Raw genomic sequence first — 24,605 nt, forward strand, 5'->3', positions numbered from 1 at the left:
AAAAGGATAATCAAAATTGGTAAATAATTTCGTAACCGACTCTTTCTTTAAATATGTCCCTCCATTTATAAATTAATTATTTAGTAATTAATAATAATAAGTAGTAATAATGGTGTAGGATTGTAGGTAAAATTATTGTAATTTTTGAGACTTCAAGAATAGAAGTATCTCTACTGGACATGAGTCACATGAGCGCATAATATTCTTCCATTAATCAATATCATCATAATTATTTAAAAATACAAGATTAAAGGACTTAGCTTAAAGAATCAGTGCTCGGTTTTTATCATTTCAGTATTACAGTAATATTTATAATTAATCATATTATATATACAAGTGTTCAATTCAAACTAATTTGAAGTTGAAAATTGTGAAAATCGCACAGACACTTATACATCATGCGTTTAATATATAATAACATGTATGTAAGAGAGTATATATGTCTATATTTGTGTTTGTTTTGCAAATTTTTATTTTCAATCATTAAAACTCTTTTTCTTTAAAAAAATCATCAAAATTGGTAAATGGGTATCCCATAACAAACCTTTTGTTATAAAAAAATTATATTAATTTTCATATAATTTATAACACACATGTTGACTTTTCGTGACTCCCTAAATCATATATGACGTAATTTACTTTCTCCCTTAATGTTATTATACACATAATCTCAAGCAATTCCATCTATCAAATTATAGTTTGAAATTTTATCTAGATAATAAAAAATCAATCACATAATCTTAAGCTATCCCATCTATCAAATCTTAGCTATGTCGATTTATCTGTAAATACTTTCATGATTTCTCCAAAACTTGATAATAAACGTCTAAGGTTTACGATTTGTTTGCATGTTTGATTTTGGTTGATTTTATGAAAATCTAGGTTAACGTCTTAATTTTTTTTACAATACTATTGAATTTGTTAAATAGTATTTTCTAATTTTTATCACTATATATGTGTTTTTATTTATGATTATGCTATATTTGATTATATCAGTGGATCTTTGAACCCATAGGTTTCCCATGTAATTTTCAAATTGGGGAAAAAGTTTATGAGACTTTACAAACTTAATAAATTTGATGTAAATGTTACGCATATAACTGATTTTGAGAACCAAGCCCTGATACATTTGTAGAGTATGTCTACTTTGCAAGTTGTTCCAATCAGGTCACTGATACAAACTTTTGTTCCAATCAGGTCACTGAACTTTCATTTTTGTTCCAATCCTAGATATTTTACCTAAATAGCAGGTAATCTAGGTTTTTTTTAATTTTCAATGTTTTTACTTTGCATAATAACTTTTAAAGGTTGCGAAAATTACTAAAAATGCGAAATATAATTTTAAAATTCTGAAAATTTGCAAAAAAAAAGTTCGGAAAATTGAGGTTCGGGTTAGAAGAGGTCAAAACGGGTTAGTTTTATATTTTTTTGAACCAACGAATCAGCGCGTTTTCAACACGTTACAACTCGTTTTAACAGAAAAAACTCGTTTAAGCGATTTTTTCAGTTCGTTTCAGCACTTAACAGCTCGTTTAAGCGATTTTTAAGTTCGTTTCAGCATTTAGCAGCTCGTTTAAGTGATTTTTCAGTTCGTTTCAGCACTTAACAGCTCGTTTAAGTGATTTTTAAGGTCTTTTCAGCACTTAACAGCTTGTTTAAGCGATTTTTAAGTTTGTTTCAGCACCTAACGGCTCGTTTAAGTGATTTTTAAGTTCGTTTCAGCACTTAGCAGCTCGTTTAAGCGATTTTTAAGTTCGTTTCAGCACCTAATAGCTCGTTTAAGCGATTTTTAAGTTCGTTTCAGCACTTAACGAGCTGAAAATTCACTTAAACGAACTATTAAGTGCTGAAACGAACCTAAAAATTGCTTAAACGAGCTGTTAAGTGCCGAAACGAACTGAAAAATCTCTTAAACGAGCTGTTACGTGCTGAAACGAACTGGAAAATCACTTAAATGAGCTGTTAAGTGCTGAAACGAACTTAAAAACCACTTAAATGAGGTGTTAAGTGCTGAAACGAACTTAAAAATCGCTTAATCGAGCTGTTAAGTGCTGAAACGAACCTAAAAATCGCTTAATCGAGCTGTTAAGTTTTGAAACGAACCTAAAAATTGCTTAATCGAGCTGTTAAGTGCTGAAACGACCTTAAAATCGCTTAAACGAGCTGTTAAGTGCTGAAACGAACTGAAAAATCACTTAAACGAGCTGCTAAGGGCTGAAACGAACTTAAAAACCGCTTAAACGAGCTGTTAAGTGCTGAAACGAAATGAAAACATCGCTTAAACGAGCTTTTTCTGTTAAAACGAGTTGTAACGTGTTGAAAACGCACTGATTCATTGGTTTAAAAAAATAAAACTAACCCGAAACCCGTTTTGACCTATTCTAACCCGAACCTCAATTTTCCGAACTTTTTTTTTGCAAGTTTTCGGAATTTTAAAATTATATTTCGTATTTTTAGTAATTTTCGCAACCTTTAAAAGTTATTATGCAAAGTAAAAACATTGAAAATTAAAAAAAAAACCTAGATTACCTGCTATTCAAGTAAAATATCACGGATTGAAACAAAAATGAAAGTTCAGTGACCTGATTGGAACAAAAGTTTGTATTAGTGACTTGATTGGAACAACTTGCAAAGTTGGTTAGTATTCTATGGAGTAATCCCTTGATATAATTAGTGAACTGTGTAATATTTTGTCTTTTTATATTATAAACGAAACGGTGTTAGAGATCTATGTGTTACTTCTTGTAGGTTCCCAGCCGGATCTACACGAGATATCTCGTTCTACGTAGGTGCGGAATCCCTACGTAAGACGTTACGAGCGTAGAAGACAATACGATTAAACACACGTTACAATAAACAAATACTCGTTATATTGCAACCTTAAACACGTGATATCAATCACTGATTACAGGACTCTCTGACTCATAAACTAAAACTGATTGAATTGTTTTCAAACTCAAGCCGTAGCTTAAGTTATATATCACGACAACTTCGCCTGGCATGTTCAGACGAAGTTGTCACTAACTTCGCTTAGTTCACAAGTTCGCCTGTATCAGCGAACTTGTGAGCTAACTTCGCTTACATACAAACACAAATCCAAACGACTCGATTACAGACACTAGACACTGAACTACTGACATCATGTACCAACAGACTCCCCCTTGGCAGTAGCTTCATATCTTTATCTTCAAGCACGTGTCTCGTAATCTTCAACAATCTTGAATCTTCATCTTTAAGCATTCACTCCTTCTCGTACACATACCGACACAACTCTTTGATATTTCCTCGCTTCGTCTTTCCAAGCAGGAATATAAAAGATTTTCTTCTCATTCAGCACCTGCAGATCAGCTCGAGACAGGTTCACTAGATGCATCGGATCATAGACTCTCAGCAGCTCTTGTTCATCTTCGTCCTCCATTACTGCTTCAGCTGTTTCACAATCTACATACCACCACTTCATCACCTGTACCGCCCGCTGCACTTGTTGACTCCCCCTGAGATGTGGAAGTCCCAAGAGCTTGTTCAATTCTTGGCACCTCTCCACCTGCACCTTTCGATGCATTGGGATCATCGTCTCGATCATTTCGCTTCTTAGTCCTCAGCTCATCATACTTACAGCTCGTCTCCCCCTGAGATGCCAAGAACTCCTTTAAAGCATCAACGATTTTGCCATGTTCTATCAGCAGGGACGACTGCAATAGTCGAGATATAAGTTCGCTAAGGGTTTCAGAAGATAAGTTCGCTTGATAAGTTCGCTGGGTTTTGAAAATAATGAACCAGTTTGACCTTTAATTTCCTTTATATAGGGTCAAAATTATACATGCGAAGTTGTGGATAACTTTGCCTATTGCAGTTAAGTTTTAAAACAACCTTTAAAGAGTTATATGATACGATCAAGACCAAGTAACCAGGTATAAAATCATACAACTACATAAGTAAAAAAGAATTTTAACAATAAAGTACACGGGATCAAATTTCAGTCTGGATAGGAACTACCATGTTTTAGGAAAGATCCGAACAGGAATCCTACTAACTATGTGACTGTCACATAGATCCGTGTTCAGCTGTATTATGACATAAAGAAACAGGTTGTAAGCAGGTAATTAACTTAAAATGGTTTTCATCGTTTCTGTGATACGGGTTCGGTTCAATTAAGCTCAAAACTTAAGTGGGCAACAACTCAGAGATTATGATGCCTCCTATCTATTCTCAAAGCGTATTCGGCTTTCCCCAAGTCACCCCGAGTTGACCTCGACCCGTAGTGTCTGATTAAATAGTAGGAACTCTTCGATCTTTGGACTCTGCTTCCCGTTCTCTATCTTGCATCTTGATTGAGAAGTCTTATCATTATGAACTCTATAATGTCTCAATAACTCAATTTTTTTTTTTAAGTATTTACACAGACTTCAGAGTAGTAAACTACTGCAAGTCCCGAATATGGATCACTGCAGTATCTTGACACGCTATCTTCACGGGAATCAGAACACTCACGGGCTCGTGTATGACTGGGTAATCGCTTTTCTGCCTATCATTCGGAAAGATATATATGGAGACATGCACAACTGTTAAGAAGTTTCCACGTAAAATCGAGTAGATTTAGTTAGTATCACTTCTACCTTTACGCACCATAAAAAGCTACCATGACATACAATGACTGTTCTAAAGTCTTTTAGGCCTAATAACTTCACTAGTTAAGCACACAGAATCAGTATATCTATCACTTTCCAAGGTTGGATCAATTTTCTGTTAAACATAGTAAAGGAACTTCTTACGAAGTAGTAGACTTGAAAAATAATTTCATCTCCCGGAAAAATTTTTAGCTTCAATCGCCCCGATCAAATTGAAGTTTTCAGGTAAACGGCTATCCCGAAGATCCAATGGATCAGCTGGACCGACCACATACAAGTATGTGTCCTTCTAACTAAGTATGATCGACTAATTTTCAGCGAAAGAATAAAAACACATCATAAACCGCCCCGGTCACTTTCAGTCATCTGGTTAATGGCTATCCTTATGTTCAACAAGTAGAAATGAGGACCAAACATATCCGAAGATATGTCCTTCAAACTGAGGCAACCGACATAATTCTAAGCGATAGTGACGTTTTTTTTTAATAAAGATAAAAACACGGTTACTCGGGATTGATCATCCCATTCAGCTCAACAAGGTTTTGAAATCTAGTTTTGTCAAACGCTTTTGTAAACATGTCAGCGAAATTATCTAGCGTATCAACCTTTTCGAGCACAATCAGTTTCTTCTCAGCACAATCCCGTATAAAATGATGACGGATGTCAATATGTTTAGTTTTACTGTGTTTTACGGGATTGTTAGTTACTGAGATAGCAGCAGTATTATCAATGCAAATAGGAGTATGAGTGAAATTCAGACCGTAATCGCGCAACTGTTGTTGAATCCAAAGAACCTGGGAGCAGCAGTTAGATGCTGCCATGTATTCTGCTTCACAGGTTGAAATGGCGACTGAGGTCTGCTTCTTGCACTGCCATGACACTAATCTGCCTCCAAGAAACTGACATCCACCTGTTGTTGACTTCCGATTCTGATTGCTTTTGACAGAAGACACGATTCTTCTGTTGCCATCTCAGTCGACCTCATGTCCATAATATACGTATTCTTTTCTCTTGGAGCCTTCATAACTATCCAATCCTCTGGTATCTTGAAACCAGGATACAGTACAATCGCCTCATTCTTGGTAAAGTGCACTGTGTAGTCTTTGTCACAGATCTGCGATACACTCAGCAGATTATGCTTTAGTTCTTCAACGAAATTCACTTTCTCTAAAGTCATTTTTCCATTAGTCACCGTCCCAATTCCAGTAATCCTTCCACCGCTTTTTCCAGCAAAACTCACTCTTCCTCCTTGAACAGGTTTCCATTCGTGTAACAAATTCTTGTTACCCGTCATGTGCCGGGAACAGCCGCTATCCACAACCCATAGATTGTTTGCAGCCCTGTTCAACTGTTCCTGCACGCTTAAAGCAGAGGATTAAAATCTGGGGACCCAAGACCTATTGGTCTTGGGTCGATACATCCCGTACCTTGGCTGTCCAAAGTTAGTTTCAGAATAATTCCTGTAAGTCCTGAAAGGATACCTTCTTGGAGATTGACTATGAGGCCATCCAAACCTTCGTGAATTAAATGAATTATTACTTATGCTTTGGTTGTTAGCAGTGAAAACCTGAGATCTTTTTCTTTGAAAACCTGAAATAGTTCAATTTCTGGACTTTGATGAGTTTTCAGTTTTACCACTAATGTAGTTACTGTTAGTTCTGTTTTCAGTTTTTGAATGCCTCACACCTCTGAATCTCCGCTTCAGAGGGCAATCAGCAATTAAGTGTCCTAATTGATTACATCTGAAACAACTCCTGTGTTCAACTTTCTTTTCAACAGTTGTTTTAGATGATGAGGCTGCATTACTGCCCGTTTGTCTCACATATGGTGGGACATACGGGTTTAGTGGAGATTTCTTTCCAGTTGTTTTATTTTTCTCTCCACTTTTTGGTAACACTGCCTTTTCTTTTGTCTCACTCGACTCTGATGACTTGTCCGAGTTTGATGAGACAGGACTAGGAGCAGAAATTTTAACACTCGAAACAGGCTTACTTGTTTCGCCTTTACTAACTTCTGGTTCTTTATTAGTACCTTAACCGGAACTGTCTGACTATAATCAACATCAACAGATTTCTGATTACTAGGATCATAAGTGTAATTATGATTGTAAGGTGGTGGAACTTCATGATAACCAATTCCTCCCCTTTTAACTGGGGAACCTTGATCACTAACGAGGTGATCAAGTATAGCGGTGGAATTTCTGAATTTCTCAAGTTTCATGTTTAGTTCCACCACTTTCACCTGGTGATCAGCTATCTGTTTATCCCTTTCAGCTATTAGTTTGGTTTTCTCTTCTAACACTTCATAGCTAAGATCAATTACTTTAATTTTTTCAGCTAGATTAGCTTTAAGACTTCTAATATCTTTTTCACTAGCTTTTATTTTTACTTTATAACTATTTTCTCTTGCTTTAGTGAAATGATGTTCTTCTTTTAAGGTTTTAAATTGAGCATCCAAACTAACATACTGATCAGTTATAGTTGTCAATTGTTCAGACAGATTTTCACATTTAGTGCAAGGGGGTTTAGTACTTACCTCGGTGAGCTGGTCTTTCACATCTGCCATGTAAGCTTCATTTTGAGTTTCTGCCATGTAAGCTTCACTTTCGCCAGTCACTTTCTCACTATCTTCAGTTTCGATGTTCGCCAAATTGGCCTTTTCGAACACATCTTCAACATGCAGATTCCAGTTATACTCCCCATTCTGTCTAGAAATCATGGCTCTATTATCATTACCACCCCCATTCTGGTGTGTCGACCTGTTCTGACTACGTTCAACTCTCTCATTCGTGCACTCCTTCGCAAAGTGGCCATTCTGTTGACAGTTGTAACAGCGCACCTTTGACTTGTCAAAACCAGGTCTCTCACCAACAAACTTCCTTCATGTCTTCTTCATAAACCTCTTAACCCTTCTCACAATCATAGCCATCTGCCACTGCAGATCCATCTCTTCCAGATCATCAGCATCGATCTGATCATAATCTTCATCCAATGTTGCAGGATCAACAATCTTACCCTGAATGTAATTTTCATACGAGGCAATGAAAGATGCATAGAGAGCAAACTGCTGTTCAGCAGATTTAACACTCATGGGCATCCTTGAGTAGTTGTTGTTCGAAACACTTGGGGTAAAACTACTCTTGGTTGCTTGAGGGTTAGAAGCATTCGATCCTCCAGCTACAAAGCACACATCACCATTCATGTTGAGAGATACATGACCTTCATGTGTTGAGTTAGCGCCCGACTCTCCCTTTGAGTAGTAAGCAGACGAATCAGACTTCGAACTTGAACTTGTATTAACCTTTGCACCATACATTCCTGGATCTTGAACCTGATCAGTAGGTGTCTCTTTTCGAACCATGTTTAGTTCAAAAGTTCGTAGCTTGTTAACTGCTGTTTCCAAGTCATAGTCGGCAAAGTCTTTGTCTTCTCTCATCAACACAGTGTACATCTCCCATTTCGGTGGAAGAGCATCAAGAAGCTTTTCAACAATTTCATCTTCTTTGTAAGCAATTGAATAATTGTTGAGTTCGGTCATCAGATGATAATATCTAGTGATGATATCATCAAGTGATTCATTCTTCAAATACTTGAAGACCGAGAACTGGGTTTTAAGTAGTTTAATCTTAGATGCACGGATTCCCACATTACCCTCAAACCGGTTTTCAAGCGCTTCCCAAAGCTCTCTAGCAGTTTTATACTTTCTGAAGGTGTGTAGAATCTCTTGTGGAAGAGCCATTGTAATCGCTGCATGAGCCTTGCTTTCAGCCTCATGCATTTTCTTTTCTTCTTCTTCCATCTCTTTGTATTTCTTGATCTGATCACGACCCTCATACTCAGCAGTAGGTGGAATGTAACCATCTTGTATGCACACCCACATCTTAGCATCTTGGTACTTGACATATTGTTCAAACCGATCTTTCCACGCTACATAATCGGTTTTCTTAAGCATCTTTGGTGCCTTTGTAGCCGAACCCGCTTCCACTTCCATCTTAACTAGTTCCGTAATGTTGATTGAAGACATCTTTCTCGAAACACACAGAAACCCGAAAAATAAAAATTTTATTTTTAACAGTACTGTAGGCGAAGTTGTGGATAACTTCGCTTAAGTCTGAACTTCGCTGATTCTGAACTTCGCTTCCTTTTTAAATTCGCCTGATTCGGCGAGTTGTAGATAACTTCGCTTAAGGTAAGCGAACTTGTGAAGTAGGCGAAGTTGTGGGTAACTTCGCTGATATAGGCGAACTTGAGAAGGTAGGCGAAGTTGTGGATAACTTCGCTTAACCTTATATCTTCGCCGAAACCCTACGAACAGTGACGGCAACTTCGCCTGATGAACACGATGAATATGCAGGTTTGATTTCTGGATTTTACGAGGTTTGTGAAGGTGTTATGGGTTGTTTATGATTGTAGGAGGTGAGTAGGACACAAAAACTCAGAAAACTCGTCCCGCGAATAGTCGAACGGAACGATTTATACACCCGCGTGATAATCCCGAACCACACAATCGAGCAAAAGCTCTGCTACCAATTGTAGGTTCCCAGCCGGATCTACACGAGATATCTCGTTCTACGTAGGTGCGGAATCCCTACGTAAGACGTTACGAGCGTAGAAGACAATACGATTAAACACACGTTACAATAAACAAATACTCGTTATATTGCAACCTTAAACACGTGATATCAATCACTGATTACAGGACTCTCTGACTCGTAAACTAAAACTGATTGAATTGTTTTCAAACTCAAGCCGTAGCTTAAGTTATATATCACGACAACTTCGCCTGGCATGTTCAGGCGAAGTTGTCACTAACTTCGCTTAGTTCACAAGTTCGCCTGTATCAGCGAACTTGTGAGCTAACTTCGCTTACATTCAAACACAAATCCAAACGACTCGATTACAAACACTAGACACTAAACTACTGACATCATGTACCAACACTTCTTATTTGTGTAACTAACTTATCTGCAAAGTTGACGTTCATTATTTCTTGTAAAGAGTATATAAGTAAAATAAATATGTGTATTCATTTATGGATAATTATATGTATTTCATAGTTTAGTATGAGTAACTATTTTGTTAAGATTATATTGGGTTGTCCATTTGTCACAATCATCTGAGCATCTTTTTGGTAGTTTCTCATATTTTGTTTTTAAATCAAACATATATAATTTAATGTTACTAGCATAAGCAAATACAATTGTAAAAACTTTTACCAAGTTTCTTTAGAGTTGTGATGTACCCCGAAAGACTTTATATGAAAAACATGTTAATACATTTGTTTTTTATACTATTTACGAATAAAAATATTTGACTAATGATATTCTTTTCTTATATAATGGGTGTTACCAATTACACAAGTCGCAAGCACAATCATATATAAACAATCTTTTTTTAGATTTTTGATAACTTTATCATGATTATTTTTTCTTTTGTAATTTGTAATTTATTTAACTTTATAAAATCTTTATACTCATTTATTAAAATCAAAATATTATTTATCCAACCCATGTATCACACGAGATACTAAGCTAGTTACTTATGTACCAAGATTCTCTCATATTCACGACTGATGTAGGATTTGCTTAGGATATACAATTGGTTCATATTAATCTTTTTAGATATACAATTGGTTCATAATAATAACACAGTGGACTCGTGTAATACCGGTGGACTTGATTAAGACAACTTACGAGTAAGTTTTGCAACCAATCATGATTGATAAATAAGTACAACAATGTAAATGAAATATAGTATATGAATTCCATTTTTTAAATTACTAAGGCTGAGGGGTGTGGGGCTTCAGCGCGGGCGCTGAAGCCCCTCCGCTCGCGCCCCCAGGCGCGAGCACCACACCACCGAGGCGCGAGAGGGGCGCGAGCACGGGAACCAAGGCGGGCGCAAGGCAGGTCGCGGGAAGGCTGAGGCGTAAAGGGACGTGGGAATGCGTGAAAGAGCCGTTGGGAGGAGAAATGAGCCGTTGGGCTTGGATATTTTTATTCAAATAAAATCTGTTTTCCTATATATAAACATAAACCAATTACAAAACCCAAAATCACATACCACACCCAAAATCACATAAAACAATTACCACAACTTCAAAAAAAACCCAAAATCAACCCATCTTCCAAACCTTTTTTTAAAAACATGGCTGGAAATTGGTACCCAAACCTAGATTCAGGTTATAGTTACGACGATTTATGGTCGTCACCAGACCAATCGATGTTTTTTTCGGGGTCGCAAGAAACATCCGGCTTTCAACCATCCAACATACAACCGTCTCCTAACTTTGTTGTTCCGGAGACACAAGAATCACACGGTGAGGCTACGGGACAAAGAAGACGCGCCCACCGGAAAAAACAAGTTGCAACGGACGGGTTGGGACCGGCTTCGACTCCGAGGACGAAATGGAAAACCACTCCGTGGTCATCGGATGAGAAGGAAGCCTTGTGTCGGGCTTGGATAGTCATTTCTGAGGATCGGCGTTGCGGTAATTGTTTTAACGTTTTTAAAAATGATTTTTAATAAAAAAGTTAAATAAAAAAGTTAACTGGAAATCTAATTTAATTATTCATTTTGCAGCCGACTACCAAAAGAGCAAGGTCTTTTGGACAAAGGTTAGGGAGACGTTCTATTCGCTCGTTGGGAGTACAGAGCGGAACGCCGATATGATTTCGGGTCGGTGGTCCGAAATCAGAAAATTTGTCGGCTTGTTTACTAATCTTTTCAACAGGAACGCCGGTCGTATGAGACCAAGTGGCAGTGATGATTTGGCGGTTTACAATTTCACTGTCGAAGAGTGGAAGCAGGAGTGTCTGCGGAGGTATGGGACGGTGAAGACGTGGGACGATGTAAAGTTGTGGGAGATGTTGAAAAGGTGTTCCAAGTGGGTTGAGCTGGTGGCGCCGGACCATGATGCGGAAGTAGGGCCGAAACGGACTAAAACTAGTTCGTCTGGAGCGTACAGCACTTCTGCCGCGTCGGATTGCCGCGTTGGATTCGACCTAAACATCGCGGGGGAGGAAACGTCTTCACCGCCGAGGAGGCGGCCATTGGGACGGGACGCCAAGGGGAAAAAACCGGCTGAGGGGGGAGCCGTAAACATCGTCGATCTTGTTGAATCCCTCAATAAATTCAACAAAACCATGGATGTGGTCTCTAATGACAAAAAGGAAAAAAGTCGAATGAGAGATTTGGACTTCCTTACAAGAGACTTCAGTAACCTAAATCCGGTCGATCAAATGCTGATGGAAAAGCAAAAGGAACGTATCCGAAAGAGGTTGATCGAAGAAGACCAAGCCGAAGAATAAGAATAATGTTTTTTTAGTACTTTAATTTTTATTTTATTTTTAGATATTAATGTTTTTTTTTAATGTGTGTTTTTTTTAATAATTTATGAGTTTTTTTTAATAATACGTTTTTTGAGTATATTTATAAAAAAATAAAAAAAAAATCCGCTGGAGCCCCTGCTCGCGCCCCTCCACACCAGGGCCAGGGGCTCCAACACCCATCTTATCCAGTTTCTCTCTCTGCCACACGTCACAATATTATTGGCTGGAGCCCCCACTCGCGCCCCCGTTGGAGCCCCCCACACCCCTCAGCCTAAGAGAAATCTTTCAAAAATATAGTTCAATGATTAAACTAGAGTTAATGGAATCCTTAGAAATCATTAACAAGTCATGTCTTGGTTAAAATTCATGCTCACTTTGCTTTATCATTTTTTTACTACTTTTAGTGATAAGTCCAATATTTTATTTAAGAAAAAAAAAACAAAGGGATGTGAATTCTATTAGTAGCATAAAACAGAAATTAGTTTCAACTTTCAACACTGTAGATTGGTAATATATAAATAATAACGAAAATAACAATTAGATAGACAAGTTTTATAACTAGAACTGTTCCAAAAAAATACTTTTTCATTAAAGACGTAAATAGACAAAACTATATAATTGTATAGGCTTTAAGCCTTTAAGCTTTATTTACAATCCAAAAAGATTTTTATTGTACTATACTTTTTGGATGATATCAATACAAAAAGTTCTAATTAGTTATCTCAAATATCAAAACCAAGTAGTAATACATAATTAACAAATAAAAAATCGATTGATTAAAATAAAACTTACTTGTAGGTATGGTCCAACCTTATTGTAATATGATCTATATAAAATTCAATTGTGTTGATAATGTGTTGTGAAACAACGACCTAATAGCAACATCACATATAACAAGAGAACGAAATTAATCACTCATTGAGTATATCATATCAATTACACTAACCCTCTAATTATAGCTTGTAATATAAATATATACCTAAATGGTAATTGGGGGTTTAGAATATGGATAGTCACCTATCATCATCATCATCATCATCATCATCATCATCATCATTATCGTACTCAGTATATCTCACCAATAGCAAAGCTATGGTAGGGTCTGAGAAGGGTAAGATGTAGACAGCCTTACCTCTACCTCATAGGGATAGAGAGGCTGCTTCCGATGAGACCCCCGACTCGATAGTAGTTTTGCATCAAGCCTTGGACATTAGACACATAACACTCAATCATCGGGACACCCGACTGATTTGTGCATGTACCCTTGTCTTTCGGCTATCAACGCCATCGCATAATGCCTGATTAACCTTTCGCCACTTTTAACGTTATTTCACGAGATTAGTAAAATAATGTTAAAATTAGCGCAATTTCACTTTTGCTCGTCCGATGATTCACACATATAAACATTATATAGTCACCTATAAATGTTCATAACACAAAAAGTATACTAATAAATAACTCATTTAAACAACCTCATTATGACGTATAGTCTCAAAACATTCACTTGAAAATTTAAAAAGCTTGATACTGCCAACAAAACATTTAACTTTATTACAAAAGTTTTTAAACACTATTCATAACACTGGAGGAAAAAAGTAAAATCGTCCTCCATATATGGATGTAGATTAATTTAGTTAATATAACAAATATATATTCAAATTAATATTGAAAAAACCAAAATTCAACTTTTAAGTATACTTGAAATTAAACTTCTTCCAACAAAAATACAGAATGTATAGGTGAAAAAAGAACCCCACCTAAAATGACACTAAAATCGATATTCATGCTCCATGTATGTTAACATAATTAATATAAAAAAGTATGCATATTTAAAAATAAATAAAAGCTAGTAGGACTATAAAATTTTAAGAAAATTCTTAAAATAACTCATTTATAGTTAATGTTTTTACAAGTTTATCTCACATAATTCAAGTTTCCAAATTTATCTTTTGGTATCTCGTCGTCGCCGACATGATAGCGAACACCGACGATGCGTTACCGATATATAGGTTTGTTGGGTATAACATACGGCTGACGATGTGTTATGTTGCTAACGTAGGGTAGCAGCGATGCGTTATCACTAACGTAGGGTCCCGACGTCATGTTATATAACCTAACATGTCGTTTTAGCGGTATCACTAACGTAGGGTTCCGGCGTCATGTTAACACTAACGTAGGGTCCCGGCGTCATGTTATATAACATGTCGCGGCGACCTATTCCGGCCAGATTCCGGCCACGTGTCGTCATCCTATTTGTTTCGGTAACGCATCTTCGGTGTTCGCTATCATGTCGTCGGCGATGAGATACCAAAGGGATAAAATTGGAAACTTGAATTATAAAGGATAAACTTGGAAACGCTAACTATAAATGAGTTATTTTAGAAATTTTCCCTAAATTTTTCATAGTATGATTTAAGAAGAGTATTTTTATTATCATTTTAATCAACAATGATTAGTTTCGTATTTTAGTAAGGTGGGCTAGTTGATGTTTATTGAGAAAAGATATTATTGTCACTAGGTGACAAGGGTAATTAATGAGTGAAGGTGATAACTCAGTTAAGTGAAAGAAGGGATGTATCTTTTCTGGACTCATGGAGAACGGCCATGCGACCATCTTATTATTGTGTGATTGGATGCCTCAACCACTAAAAGTTCTACTAGGACATCCAAAACATCTCTTTAGGCTAAGGTTAATGAGGTTTGGTTATGCCCCAAGTGATCCAATTAAAACCAGACATGTAAACGATGACATAACACTGGATCAAACCCTCAATCAAGTCCCAGAGGGTGTAGTGGTCTAGGTGATCCAGGGCTTGATCCAGTTATTTATTTATTTATTTTAAATATTAATATTAATATTCTTCTTCACAGATCACACCACATTGCTTCTTCTTTCACCTTCACCGATCACACCACCACCACCAATAACCGGACCACCGGACACCACCACCACATATCACACCACCGCCACGATCCGGGGCTTCTTCCTCCCAAAACATACACACACTCCTCTCTCTCTCTCTCTAAAAACTCAATCTCACTTTCTCTCTCTACATCCTCATTCCTCTTTTGCGCCCCGCGGTCCCAGCCACGTGGGCCAACCGCGCCCCGGCTCACCTGAGGGGTGTAGTGGTATTCGCGAGCTACATCAGCGATCGCGCCACCCGTTCACTTCCCTTACCCTCAGTCTTATATCCTTCATATAAAAATATACGGGGAACTATATGAGGGTCTATACACCTATAAAGACGTATAAGCCTCCGCATAGTTCTATACGGGGCGCGTCTTGTGTTTGGTGTCCCTAGAAAAACCCACTAGATAACATGGGGCAAAATTGCCTCTAGCGCAATTATTTTGAACTATAAGAAAGGACGGGACGTCCACAGGGCCGTCTCCGAGAAATAAAAACAATAACGTCGATGGCGAAATTTTTTCTTTTAGGCCTTAAGTAAAAAAGAGTATTTTGTTGGGTTTAAACAATTTAATTTTTACATGAGTTTATTTGGTTATAGCTGAGTTGTGTAAAAAACTTTTGCATAAAAATATGATTAAACATGCCTCAAATTAGAGTAGAACCCACAACTTTTGGGTTGGGAAGAATACCTATTTGCCACTAGATCCAACTAATTGTTATGTAATGGAGTTCAAACACTAAATATATATTGTTTTAACAAAAATACAAATAATTTACAAAAAAAAAAAAAATCAGACCCATGAGATGTCAATTAGAATTGACCGGTACATGATTAATAACAATAAATACCCCCTTCCCCTCTGGATTCCACTGGATTGTATTGGATCAACATTTATTAGACTTGCGAGTTGTGGTTATAGTTGCATCCATTTAAATGTCAATAAATACCTGACATGTCTTACGAAAGACAAATCCATTCATATTCTGGACATCATAAGGGGGAGGGTAGGTGGCAATTATTTATCCGCTTTCATGTTTGTATGGTAAGAAAGAGAGATGGCTTGTAAGGTTGTACGTGGTGGGCGTAATGTATGGGCGAATTCCGGCGAGGAAGAGCGAGAACCCCCCTCCCCCCCCCCCCCCGCAATTTTAGGGGGGGGGGGGGAGGAATTTGTCGCCGGCTATTGTTTGTGTGTTGTGTGTATATATTATTATTATATTATATATATAGGGGAATGTTAACGTACAAATGAAATTAACGTGCTAAACGTGAGAATCAAGTAGAGTAATTATATATACAAGTAGAGTAATTATGTAATTACACTATAGAGTAATTATCATAGAGTAATATATAATTACTCTATTTGATTCTCACGTTTAGCATGATAATTTCATTTGTATTTGATTCAAACCCTATATATATATATGGTTACAACACCATTACACCCCAAATAGAAAACCTATCATTTTCTGACTGGAGGGCACATGACGCAAAACGCCTCAATTTGTAGCCCATCCGCTACACATAGCGTAAAGTACATATTAAATTTGGTAACAAAAAAGGTCAAAAGTTTGTAAGAACCTCTCGGATATATCATTATATGAATATACGGAGATAGCATGCATAACTTCATTTACATGAGTTTAATGTTGTTACACCCGTACCAGACCTATCACACCGAATTGGGCCCTTGCTTGCTCGATTCACATAGCTGGTTTAACCGTCTTAGAAAAAATCTGATATTTTTTAACTTTGAGATTCAACTGGTGAACCGCTAAGTCGGGTAGAACAAATTGTGTTGTGCAGTTTGTTCCAGTCCGTTTGCAAGATGCTTCAAAAAATTATAGAACCGGAAAGCATATGAAGAGCAAGATGAAAAAATAAAGTTCAATTTAAGAGGAAAAATGCGACCATACGTTGTTTGATCTAGTCATGTATACCAAAAAAGTTGACCAAAGAAATGCCATTAAAATACATGTATAACACCAATAATATTAGCCACACAACATATGAGCCACTTCTACACACGACTTAGTTGATGAACCATCTGGACCTAGTGCTGCTACACCAAGACCTTTGAACTCACTAATTTTCACCCTCATCTTGTGCCCATCTTCACCTTCAATCAAACTTCTGACGCACTTATCGATTTCATCTCTTCCCACCAATCCATTTTCGCCCACTTTCACCCTACGAGCAACACCCAAACCATCGGAAACTAAAACCACGTTCAATTTCTGCTCCGCAAAAAGTGGCCACGCAATCATAGGCACTCCACGGACCACACTCTCCAATATAGAGTTCCACCCACAATGAGTCAAGAACCCTCCAGTAGACCCATGGCTTAGAATCTCGACCTGAGGGGCCCAAGACGACACAACCAGTCCCCGATCTTCAACACGCCTCAAAAACCCTTCAGGTAAAAACTTAAACGGATCAAGATGGCTTTGTGCAGTGAAATAACTTGCGTTTGATTTTCCATGTGGACTTTTTATGACCCAAAATAATCTTTGACCGCTTTGTTCCAACCCGAAGGCTAGTTCATTGAGTTGCTCTTGGGACAGCGTACCACCACTTCCAAACGATACAAACAAAACCGACCCGACCGGTTGCTTATCCAACCACTTCAAACATTCAAACCCTTCACCGGTCTGGCTCTCCGAACCAGACCGTATCAAGGGTCCAACCGGGTAAATTTTCGGTTTACACCAATCACCTTCTTCCATAGCCTTAAACGGACTGCATTCCAATTCAAGAAAGGTGTTAAGAAATATACCCTTTGGCAAACTATACATCTTGGCTATTTCAAGCGCCTCGAAATACGTCTCGTTCTTCTTATCTTGAACCGATTCCAGCATATCACTTCCTTGAAACGGAACACACCCGGGTAACCTCACCGGTTCATGCAAGTCTTTATACTCACATGCATACATCTTGTCTAAAATCGGTGTTTGGAAGACACTAACCAAAACCATAGCAGAAAGTGCACAAAACATGTAGGCTGGAATATTAAATTCTTTAGCAATTTCAAAACTAGGAGGGCCAAACATATCAACAATCAATGCCGAGGGTTGTTTTCTAATCGACTCGTTGGCTAACTCGGTTAAGGTTCGACGTAAGGCAGGTAACGAACGAGTTAAAGTATATAATATTCGAATTTCTAAGGCGGTATCTTCGGGAATGTCGCTGAAGAGGTATGTACCCGCCTCAACATCGAGCAAGGCGGGTCAACCCACAAGATAAAGACATTATGAAGGCACAAAGCCAAAACCTATGCGCATGGCGCATACAAAACATGCTCAGGCATCATATGCCCAGGCACACATATGCTCGCGCATCACATATGCGCGCGGCGCATCAGCGCGCGGCGCATATCACATGCCCGTGTGTATCGCATCTGCCCAGGCACACATATGCTCGCGCATCACATATGCGCGCAGCGCATCAGCGCGCGGCGCATATCACATGCTCGTGCATATCACATCTGCGCATGAAATATCTGCGCGTGAGAATAAAGAGAAGACCCCGCGCATCCTCAGGGTGAGCGCATATCATACGTGCACATAATCAACCTCGTCCTTATCCAAATCAGGATTAGGGCAACCTTGATTGTGCACATCAGACAACCTTCCAGAAGGCATCTTTTTAAGGAGAAAGAATATGCTGATGTTGATAGCTGCCAAATGAAAGGTCGACAACTCAGCATGACACATGTGTTACCACGCGATTACAACCAACTAGAAAGCGCCAGGTGTCCCAGAGGACACGTGGCGCAGTGCGATTGGAGGAAGCCAACGAGGTTGAGCCCAACCGGTGGTAACCCTAGCACTATAAATACAGCATCAACTCCACTTTGATGACACATTCATACTCAATCATTGACAGTTACAAGCAGTGATAACACATTCAATCATATTGAATCACATTCACTCACAGTCAGTTACATACAAACAGACAGTCTCACAATCAAAAGGGTATTCAGCTATTCAGCAATACTCTGGAGATTCTGCTACACACATTATTATCTTCTCCACAAATATACTGATTCTCACGCCGGAGGGTTACCCCAAAGAGGACCCCTCTGTCCCTTTCTGAGGGGTAAGTAACGGCGCTGTTCATTTTGTAGGTGGAAGAACACTGATCCAGAAGAACCATCGGTGAAATAGTATAATCACACCCGAGGAAAGTAGATCTGCTACCAGTGAGTAGATCCACGTTTCTTCATTGGCGCCATCCACTGTTACAAACGGCAATCAGATCTCATCAGATCTATAAAAAAAAAAAATCAATCACCATGGTTTCTGGAGTTCGTAACGTTGATCAAGCTCTGGAGGATATTGAACGTGAGGGCGTTAACGACGGACAGCAGGTTCTGAGGGTTCCGCGTGATTCTACTCGTACCACCAGCAACCGTCCCTTCGTCACAACCCCTCACGGCCAGACTGAAACTCCTCCAGACGATCTCACGTTACAAAATATGGCCGGCGCGAAGCTGAAAGGACCAATGGGTCCAGAAGATGAAGCAAATGATCCGAATGAATGGCTCATAAACGAGCAGCGGCGTCTGATTGAAAAGTACAACGAAATGGTCAAGCAGAAGAAGCTAGCCGACCAAACACAAAGGCAAGCTTTTGATAAGCAGACTACAAAGAGGCCGCGCGCGCCGGAAGAAGGACATTCTGTTCACACTGCACACACTGAGTTCAGTGATGAAGAAGTGCATAGCATGAGGAAGACACGGGATACTCATGCAGGAGGCTCACAGCTCCGCGCGCCTGTGAACATGGCGCCTGGAGCCAGAGCAGATCTGGATCTGCACATGCCGTACAGCCCACCGGTCAGAGGGCAAGTGGACGTAACCACGCCCTACAGACCAGCCATCCTGGTAAAACACTCAAAGTTTACTGCGCGCATCGCGCAGGCTCCCATCCAGCACAAGACAAAGATGCCAAGTGGTCTGGGCAAATATGATGGCACAACAGATCCAGATGACTTTTTGCAAGGTTTCTATAACACGGGAAACCTAGAGAGCTGGACGATGCCAACATGGTGTCATATGTTTGCTCGCTGCCTCACGGGCGCAGCGCGGGTATGGTTCGAGAGCTTGCCGACAGGGCAAATTGATGGGTTCGAGGAACTATTAGAAAAGTTCCAAGCCCACTTCGTACAGCAGCGCAGGCACACGCGCGATCCTGATGACATCATGCACTGCATACGCAGGAATGATGAAACGATTGAAGATTACATCACTCGTTTCAATCAGGAATCCCTGGCAATCAGGGGTATAACTGAGCAGATCCTGCGCGTGGCCTTTATACAAGGCGCGCGCAGTGATCAACTCCGCCGGGCTCTCGTAAGCAAAGATGGTATGCCCACCACGTGGGCCAAGCTAATGGAGGCATCGCGAGTTTTCGCGAGAAATGAGAAACAGATTGCCCAAGATAGGGCAAGAGAAAGAGCGCATAAGGCAGAATCACCGCGCAGCAAAGAGAAGAGGGCCAAACAGAACTCTGTATGGTCCAGGTTGCAGCCAACAAGTTTTTCTTCCGCGGAAAAACAAGCGCAATCAACCTCACCCCAGCCCCAAAAAGAAGTTCGTAATCGCGGGGAGGGTGACAAGAGGGAGGGCGGCAGAGATCCTAGCAGACCTCTGCCAAGAATATGGACGCCCCTCACTAAAACACCTTCACAGGTGTTAAGTACTGAGAATGTCCAATTCAAGCCCCCCAAGCAACTACACTACAAGGGACCGCAAAACAGTGGCAAATATTGTGAATTTCACAGGTCCCCGGGCCACAACACCGACGCATGCCATCATTTAAAGGATGCGATCGAGAAGGATGTAAAGTCAGGCAGGCTGGCTCACTTGGTAAAAAACCAAAGAATAGAAGATGAGCAACCGGAAGGAGCCTCTGCCAGCAAGAAATACAAAAGAATCTGTGTGGCTGAGGGGGGACGACAAGGGCAGACGTCAAAAAAGAGAAGCGCGCAAATCCACGGAGATTGGCGCGAGCAGCAAGTCATCTTCCCAAGAATCAGGGGAGGCCCTTCAATAAGCAGTCCTCTCGTCATCACCACACACATTGTTCATTACGAAGTGTCAAAGGTCCTGGTGGACACTGGAAGCGAATCTGACATTATGTATGAGCAGTGTTTCAGAAAGTTAGACCCGGCAGACCAAGCGCGGCTCGAAATTGTGAACGCACCAATCTGTGGTGTCTCAAATGAAATCATACATCCCCTAGGCCAGATTCAGTTTGAACTAACTATGGGGGATGATGAGCACAAGCGAGCCGAAGTTGTCAACTTTTTGGTCTTGCCCACCACGTCATGCCACAATATGATCCTGGGTAGGGGAACGATTGCCCAATTTAATGCTGTACCGTCGCCAGCACACGACGCATTGGGGTTCCCTACACCAACAGGCGTAACATTTGTTTACCGCGATCATTTGTGCGCAGTGACAAGCACGCCGCGGGAAGGGAGAATGAAACTTCCAATGGCTGACAATGCGCCAGAGAAGTGGATTTTAAACCCAAAATTCCCAGAGCAAACGGTCACAATTGGCGCTACCATTTCAGACGAAACGAGATTGAGAATGAAAAAGTTGCTCACAAAATACACGTCGGTTTTCGCGTGGCAACACTCCGATATGACGGGGGTCTCGCGAGACTTGGCGCAACATTCTCTTAACACGTTCAAGTCGGTGGAGCCAATTGCTCAGAAAAAGAGAATCATGGGGGATGAAAAGGCGAAGGCCATGAATGAGCAAGTGGAGGACCTGTTGCGCGCAAACATCATCCGCCCGATCCGATACCAGACATGGGTAGCCAATCCTGTGATGGTAAAGAAAAGCAACGGGTCATGGAGAATGTGTATTGACTTCAAGGACCTCAACAAAGCATGTCCGAAAGACTGTTACCCCCTCCCAAACATCGACGCAAAGGTGGACTCCGTGGCGCCATTCAAGCTCAAATGTTTCCTGGATGCCTACAAAGGTTATCACCAGATTCAAATGGCACCACAGGATGAAGACAAGACTGCCTTCAGAACCGACAAGGGTGTTTTTTGTTACACAAAAATGCCCTTTGGTTTAAAGAATGCGGGCGCAACCTATCAGAGACTTATGGATTCGGTTTTCAGTGAACAAATCGGAAGAAATCTAGAAGTCTACGTTGATGATTGGTGATCAAGAGCAGGGAGGAGAGACAAATGCTCAAAGACATCGAGGAAACTCTTCAGCGCCTAACGGAAGTTAACATGAAGCTCAACCCGAGAAAATGTACTTTCGGCGCAGAAGAGGGGAAATTTCTTGGTGTAATGGTCACTAAGGATGGTTTCAAGGTGAACCCTGAAAAGGTGGGAGCCATCCTTGACATGCCTTCACCATCCACCATGAAAGAGGTTCAGAAGCTGAATGGTAGATTGGTGTCAATCAACAGGTTCCTAGCGAACCACGCCAGCAAATCTACTCCATTCGTTAACACATTGAGGAACTGTTTGAAGAAGAGCCAATTCAAGTGGACGCCTGAGGCTGAGCAAGCTTTCACTGAGATAAAAGAATGTCTCATAAAGTTGCCAGCGCTCACAGCTCCACTTCCTGGCGAAACCCTTACATTGTACCTGTCAGCTGGAGACCGCGCGATCGGCGCAGTATTATTGGTGGATCGCAAGGGGATCCAAACGCCAATATACTATGTGAGTCGGGTGCTCACAGACCCTGAGACGCGCTATTCCATCATGGAAAAGTTAGTTTTGTCACTAACACACGCGTCGCGCAAGCTCCATAGATACTTCAATGGTCATCCTATTGAAGTTCTAACTGGTTACAACATCCAGCAAGTCTTGCGACGCCCCGCGCTCTCCGGAAGGCTGACAAAGTGGGCGCTGGAATTAGGTGAACACACGATCACTTATAAGCCCCGTCCAGCGATAAAGGGTCAAGTTTTGGCGGATTTCATCACGGAAATCCCAGAGGGAAGGATTGAAGAAGCTCAGCGCGAGGTAGACCCTCCGCGAGCAAATGATGAAGAAGATGTTTGGAGGCTATTCACTGATGGAGCCTCCAACAGCGAAGGGTCCGGCGCAGGCCTCAAACTGGTGGACCCTGATAATCATGAATATACTTATGCTATTAGGTTGGACTTCAAGAGTACCAACAATGAGGCTGAGTATGAAGCCCTGCTGGCTGGTCTGCGCATTGCGCGCAAGTTTGGAGTTAAAAGGCTAGAGGCCCATGTTGATTCTTACTTGGTAGCTGCTCAGGTCAACGGCCTATATGACGCCAAGGAGAACACAATGCCTCTATATCTAGAGCAGGCAAAAAAGTTCGTTGAGCAGTTTGACTTCTTCAGAATCATACACATCTCGCGCAGCGAAAACAAGTCCGCTGACGCGTTGAGTAAGATGGCATCAACTAATTTTGATCACTTTGGCAAAGATGTCAGGGTGGAAGTGATGAGCAACCCGTCAGTGCAAACGCAATCGGTCCTTGTAATTCATACAACCACTTCATCCTGGATAACTCCAATAATGGAATTCCTGAAGGAGGGGACGTTACCGGATGATCGCGCACAGGCGAGAAAGATAAGACACAAGGCGCAGAACTATGAACTACTTGATGGTACATTATATCGGCGCTCTTATCTTGGACCGCTCATGAAATGCCTGGATGCTGAAGAAGCAAGCTATGTGATTAGGGAGATTCATGAAGGAATCTGTGGAATACACGCTGGTCCGCGCATGGTGGTTGCCAAGGCAATGAGCTCAGGCTACTATTGGCCAGGCATGTACTTGGATGCGCTAAAAGAAATCCAAAAATGCAAGGCATGTCAGAGCTACGCGCCAAACACCATGCGTCCAAAGAACAACTTGATTCCAGTGACCTCCGCATGGCCTTTCCACAAATGGGCCATTGATATTGTGGGGCCCCTGCCGCAAGCGCAAGGGCGAGTGAAATTTTTGGTAGTGGCGATAGACTATTTCACAAAATGGGTTGAGGCCAAGCCACTAGCAAAAATCACAGCTGAGGCGATGAAGCAATTTATCTGGAGCCACATCATTTGCCGTTTTGGCCTTCCTATGGAAATTGTGAGCGACAATGGCAAACAATTCACTGACAGGAAGATATCAAGCTGGCTCAAAGAATTGCACATCAACCAAATCTTCACGTCGGTCTACCACCCTCAGGGGAATGGCCAAGTGGAGCGCGCGAATCAAAGTTTGCTAAATGGGCTGAAGAAAAGGTTGGAGGGAGAATCCCATTCTTGGGTCGAAGAGTTACCTAATGTCCTGTGGGCGCACAGGACATTAAGCAAAACTAGCAATGGCGAATCCCCGTTCAGCCTAACCTATGGGACAGAGGCTATGATCCCAGCAGAAATTAGATGCCCATCCCATAGGGTACTCATGATTAGCAAAACTGATAACGAGCGCGAAAGAAGATTGGACCTTAACTTGCTTGAAGGGCGCAGAGAAGCGGCTATCATCAATGAAGCCAGATACAAGAAAAAGCTGGAAAAATATTATAATCAGCGCGTTAAAGAGTGCCACTTCAAGAAAAATGATTTTGTCCTTCGAAACAATGAAGCTAGTCGCGCAATACCCCCAGGAAAAATGTCCCCCAATTGGGAGGGACCTTATCAAATTTCAGAAGATTTGGGGAAAGGCGCGTACACTTTAAAAGATTTGAATGGAAAAAAGATACCGCGCGCGTGGAACGCGGCACAACTT

At 40.5% G+C, this 24,605-nt stretch overlaps 1 pseudogene; it reads right to left on the reverse strand.

Moving 5' to 3' along the window:
* Nucleotides 1-16,734: 16,734 nt before the first annotated feature.
* LOC143623651 (hydroquinone glucosyltransferase pseudogene) lies at nt 16,735-18,053 on the reverse strand (annotated as a pseudogene).
* Between the last annotated feature and the right edge of the window lie 6,552 nt (nt 18,054-24,605).

The sequence above is a fragment of the Bidens hawaiensis genome, unplaced genomic scaffold, assembly GCF_021521415.1.
Source record: "Bidens hawaiensis isolate Kalapana, Puna unplaced genomic scaffold, B.hawaiensis_p1.1 tig00003510_1, whole genome shotgun sequence".
Classification (NCBI taxonomy): domain Eukaryota; kingdom Viridiplantae; phylum Streptophyta; class Magnoliopsida; order Asterales; family Asteraceae; genus Bidens; species Bidens hawaiensis.